The following is a 6000-nucleotide window of genomic DNA, read 5'->3' as shown; positions in this document are numbered from 1 at the left end:
TTATGCTTTCTCTTGTGAAGGGACTTTGTTTCCCTGGTTTATCATGTAGTGAGCCATTTCAGATCATTGCTTATCTATCCATTGAGAATGGTTGTGGTGACTCTCTGGTTTTATTATTTCTCTGGAGAGTGCTTCTATTTTTCAATCAGGTTGGTTGCTTCCATCCTCATTGTAAACTCCCCTTTTCCAAGAGCTCAAATGCCAGCTCTGTTCATTCATTCAGGCTGACCCCTGCTTGTACAACATGTATGTGAATGAAGGTTTTCAAAGCCTTGGGCAGGACTTTCTCAAAGAAGGTGAGACTTCCCACCCCTGGCTTTTTCAGAGCACTAACTCTCCAATGGCTGTGATGGCTGCTACCCCTGGCTTCTGTACTTTTAGACTGGAAAAACACATCAAATCTTTTAAATATGGCTTCCCCTCAAACCTTGTATGTGTGCTTCATGCCTCAGTGCTTTAAGCAGTGGGTTTTATATTTTGCTGAATTTCCAGCCATCATTTGGAGCCGCTGGGTGTCAGTGTGGGAGGAACTCAATCATGCTCAAAGTGGAACTCCGCACTAGTTGCTCTTATGACTCATTCTGACACATTTACTATGTTGAGGGGCTTCAGGGGTCAACATTTAGTTTACTTAAAAGTATTTTATCACTATTGACCTAAGCTGTCAAACTATGTTTACATAGTCATTTGTTCACTTTCTGAAATGTCTCCTTTTATTCTGGCCTGTCATGGTTTTATACCAGTGGTGTAGCAGAAATTATTGAAAGAATATTATACAAAGAGGACCACAGGGACTTATCACTAGATGTTTTACCCATGCATAAAATAAAATGCTAGTGATTCTTTGATTTTAAAAGTTGGTGATATCTCCCTTCTCTGGTAGCAAATTCTGTTTGGTCATCAACCTAGTTAACACTTTACAAATTGAAAAATGTGTTTCTTTAATTATATTTAAAAATTTCAGCTGTGCAAAGATATATTTTAAGCCAGATCTGGTGGCATATGCTTTTATTCCCAGTGCTTGGGAGTCAGAGTCAGGCAGCTCTCAAGGCTAGCCTGATCAACATAGTGAATTCCAGATTAACCAGGGCTACATTGCCAGATACTGTTTAAAAGAATAAAAATAAGATGTATTTATTGGTTTAATTTTTAAAAGTTTTCTTGGTGTTTTTGAGCATCTTATTGTAGCCTCAATGTTTATCGTTTTATTTGTAATTTTAGGAGATGAGAGTTGTTTATGGTTATGAAATAAGTCAGTTTAGACATTTGTATAGAGTTCTGTATCTCAGAGTAGCTACTTTCCTCCATTGAGTCAGTTAATTTTACAGCTTGGGCAAGAGACTCAGAATTTATAAAAAGGCAAATGTGTCAAACACTATTTTTCCTTTTGTAGCCATTTTATTAGCCATGGATAACTCCTTCCTTCCTTCCTTCCTTCCTTCCTTCCTTCCTTCCTTCCTTCCTGTTTTTAAGCTGATTTGTTTGAGAGTTGATTCCAAACACAGTAGCAAGATCTGTCAATTTGTAGATTTTTGTTTAGCCCTTCAAATGCCTAGATTATTTTGACTGTGTTCCCAAATTAGATAAAAAAAACCTAAAATTGGTTTAATCTCTGTTCCATTTACCAGGTAGGAGAAACAGCAATCATCTTCTCCATTTAGAATGTCTTTCAGTTTTCTGCTTTGCCCTTCTAACTCTCTGACTCACTGCACATTTACCCTCAACCCACCAGAAATTGTTTCATTCCCTTGACATGATGGATTCACTATGCCTCCCTAATTGACACTTCTTACTTCTCTTCAAGCTCTTTTAGCTATAGTTGATACTAATTACTGAGAGATAATTTAATTTCAAATTTGTCTTCTCACTAAGGCTGATGTATACCCCCAAGATCCTTTGTGGCTTGTTCATAGTCATTCATGGGTGTGCTCAGAGTGGTGAACATCTGAAGGACTTAATAGATATGTTTCACTGAGCACAATTGTAGGGAAAAGGGAACAGTCAAAGAAACACACTCTGAGCAGAGCCAAAGAAACACATTTTGGCCCTGCAACCAGAACCAAAGAAATGCACCCTGACCCTGAAACCAGTGCCAAAGGAACACACTTTGTCCCTGGAATCAGAGTCAGTGAAAGAAATGCACTTTGGCCCTAAAATTGGAGCCAAAAGGCTAAAAAAGGACCAGAGAAAGAAACACACTTTAGCCCTGAAACCAGAGCCAAATCTGATCTTAATCCTGTGCAGAAAACTAACCAATCCTGGAGCAGAGCTCTAGCCAATCAGCTCAGCACTGAAATTGGAACAATCCCTACCCTGGAAAAGCTTGCCCCCAAGAATCCCTATAAAAACCCTGTATGTATTTAGCTTAGCTAGTCCAGCTGCTTCCTTCCAATAAACCCCTTAGATGAGCTTTGGGTGAAGATCTTCTTTTGCTGCTGCGACAGAGCAGAGGCAACCCTGGGCAGAGCAGAGCAGGACTATAACACTTTTGCCGGGGAAAGCTTCCCTTGGCAGAGCAGAGTTGTTACACTCCGCTCCCAGCTCTCCAGTATCTGGGAGCAGAGCTGAACTGTAGCAACTTCTAACAAGAAACCTCCTGCTGAGCAAAACTGCTACACTGGGCAAGCATCCCCAGCTGGAAGGCCCTGAACTGCCAAAGTGGATATACCAGGGAAGCCTTTCCCTGAGGCAAGGCTGTAAGCTGTTAAGTTTACTGCAATCTGTGGTGGTCCTTGGCTCCCTAGCTCCAGGATACCTTTCCACCTGAGCTGTGTAACACTCAGTACTCTGTGGCTCCCGAGTACCAGAATACCTGACCCATCCCGATCCGACGGAAACGCTAACAACGACCAAGGCCAAGCTCTTCTGTTTCACTGGCAGCACTATACATGATGTCCGTCTTGTAATCGAATTAATGGCACGGCCACATTTTGTGGCTCTTGTTGCTGGTTTCTCTGTTTAAAATGCCCCCCAAGTGTTGCCTTTAGTACCTTCCATAGCCTCCAGAGCAAGATGCAATGGTATGCTATAAAGGGGAAAATGTGTCAATTCAGGCATGAGTAACAGTTTTTCTAGCTATGAATTCAGTGCTAAAGGATCAGCAATATACAGCAAATGAGGTGACAAAATCATATGTGAAGCCAAGGTTAATTATTTAGTAGGTGATGGAAATACCATGTCCCAAAACTCAGAGGAACCTAACTTTGCACTTTTCTTGGAGCAATGTTCTTTTTTCTGACCTAGGTTCTAGTTACAAGAAAGCAAAGTGAGTGCACAGGGAAGAATGTAGTAAATAAGCTTGTGGAAGGACAGTGTGTTCATGTTAAGTGAGTGATAGTACGGGACAGAACCAACAGACAGAGAAACGTCTGCTCTCTAGGAAGTATTTCTTACTCTTCAGCACTCAGAAAAAAAATATGTGCTGGGCAAGTATCACAACAAACAAGCATACACAAACAGTTTGAAATTAGTTATTTCTTAAGTACAGTTGCAATTTTGTGAGGAATTGGGTATTCACCAACTTGAATTTTTATAATTGAATGTATCAAAATAATTTTAACCACACCACTGAGTTGTGAAAATAAAAACTACACAATAGGAGCAAGCATCACTGGTCACCTGACACCACCTCTTAGAGATCCTTCTTGGAAGCTTTGTGCTTGTGCATATGAACGATGGTTTGGCTCTGACTGTTTTTGCTACCCGACTAAAGAAGTGCTTCCTTCTATAAATACCATATGAAATGATCAGTGCTGTCTCGGGATTTATGAGGGCACTCAGATATGGCTTGTACTTTCCATGCTTTTGTCACAGGAGACAGGTGATGTGCGAAGAATGTGGCACCATTTTGGTAGGAAACTGCCACTTGTGGGAATATATTTGTAATAAAAGGGACTTTTCCCACATGACAGCATATCTTCACAATCCCATTTTGCCTCAAGTGTAGATGCACTGGGAGCCTCACATGTGATCTTCTCATTTGAATTACTTTATTTCATATTTACTCAAGAAAACACCAGTTGCTTTCCTTCCTTCTTCTCTACTTCCTGTTGCAATGTCCCCCTGGCAGCTGAGGTACTGTCGTCTGAATTATATTCCACAGTTACCAGTTAATGACAACTTCAGAGGAAACGTGTAGGAATTGATGTTAGAACCAAAGTTGATGCTAGAAACAAAGACCAGTTAAGTGGCTCTTTGGTATCTATTTTTATTAAAAGGTGTTTTCTGGGTTGGAACTATCTAGATAATTGCATAATTTAAGTGATGCCAGAGTGTCCTTATTTTACTTCATACTCCTTGATCACTTCAAGAACCACGTCTCCCCACTGTCTTTTGAACACCTTCGCAGTGCTGGTTGAACACTTACTCACTTAATGATTGCCGAGTGTTGCACTAGAACACACAGACTAAAACATGCCGTACATTTTGACTGTTGTCTGCAAGCGTCTTGCAATCCATTTGCAGCAGTAGCATCCACGGATAGTATGGTATAAGCCCAATGTGAGTATGCAAACATTATTGTTGGAGTTCACACAGCAATCAGTCAATAAATGTATAGTATTTTAGATACTGAAATGCTATAAGGTGAAAGAAAAGAGCCACAATTACTGCTGTTTTGAGGATGTTCATAGGAATCTCTGATAAGATATTTCAGGAAGATCTAGAAGTGAGAGAATACATTTTGTGTTGTCTGTGGTGAGAGAAATTGGGACAAGGGGGAGCAGCTAGCAAAAAGAAAATTTGGGGAAAAAATACAAATATGAATATATACAGCATGTAGATATAGATACACATTTTACAATACACCATAATAAATAATATATAACACAGAGAAATTACATATATGATTTGTATATTATACTTAATTATAATGCATTATATAATGAATATATTCAGAAAATTAACCTGTGCTTTCTATATGACCACATTACATGTGTTGTACAGATACTGAGTCACTTGAACCTTACAATATATTCCGTATTTATGCGAACGCAGTACAGTTGACTTTGGGAGCTGAGTCATTCTTCTTTGTGTCTGTTCATTGTACTGTAGGATATATAGCTGCAACCTTGAATGTAAGTAATACCTGCCATGCTATGACAACTACAAATGTGCCCAGACATTGCTAAGTGTTTTCTAGGGGACAAAACTGTCTTTCTATTGAGAGCTACTGATGGATCCTATGAACATTTTTTTGTGATCATCTCTAGTTCACAACTAACAAAAGTCAAGAGAGGAACACTCCAATTAAAGCCACAGTCTGAATTGAGATCAAAACCCAAGAATAATTGTTCCAGTATTCAGACTGTTACAGAGCCTATTTTATAGGAACAAAATTCAAGCCTGAAGTGGTTGAAGAAGGGTTTTCCATCTAGACAATGATATCAAGAGGGGTCAATGGCAAGTAACCTTTTAATGAGTTTGTTTTCCACTAACTTAGCCAGGAAAACATGGGAGGGTTTGAACAGAGGGCTGACAAAATGATCAATTTAAATCCTTAGTGGAAGTGAGCTAAGCATTGTCAGATATAGAAGACAAAGTGGGGGTGCTGCCTGGTTTGAGGGAACACAAGGACAGCATAGATATGTGGTAGACATAAAAATAGGAGTGGAAGGTAAGTCAGCAGCATCTGTTTGTGGGTTAATGTTAAATGAGAGAGGCATCCAGAAATCAATTGTTTTGTCTTGGCCATGAAATGTCTCTACAGACTCATGCTGATGCCTTGGTCCGCAGCAATGTGACTGTGTTCAGAAGGGGGCTTTCAGGAAATGTGTTGATTCTGAGACTACTGCTAGAAAAGTGCGGTACACTGTTTTGCAGTAAACTCTAAAAGTATGTAGCAGGAGAGAACGTTCCAAGTAGTGTAACAAGATGGAATAGGTTGTATCACTGTACTTCTCTGTCACAGCAGTAAGGGAAGTTTGTTCACACCAGTATCGCACAAGATCGGTCTGCCCGTCAAACTACATTACTTGCTTTTCCTTTGGTAGCTCTAATCTT

Source organism: Mesocricetus auratus, unplaced genomic scaffold (assembly GCF_017639785.1).
Source record: "Mesocricetus auratus isolate SY011 unplaced genomic scaffold, BCM_Maur_2.0 Super-Scaffold_4256, whole genome shotgun sequence".
In the NCBI taxonomy this organism is placed as follows: domain Eukaryota; kingdom Metazoa; phylum Chordata; class Mammalia; order Rodentia; family Cricetidae; genus Mesocricetus; species Mesocricetus auratus.
The sequence above is the reverse complement of the archived record's forward strand: the minus strand, read 5'-3'. Positions refer to the sequence as shown.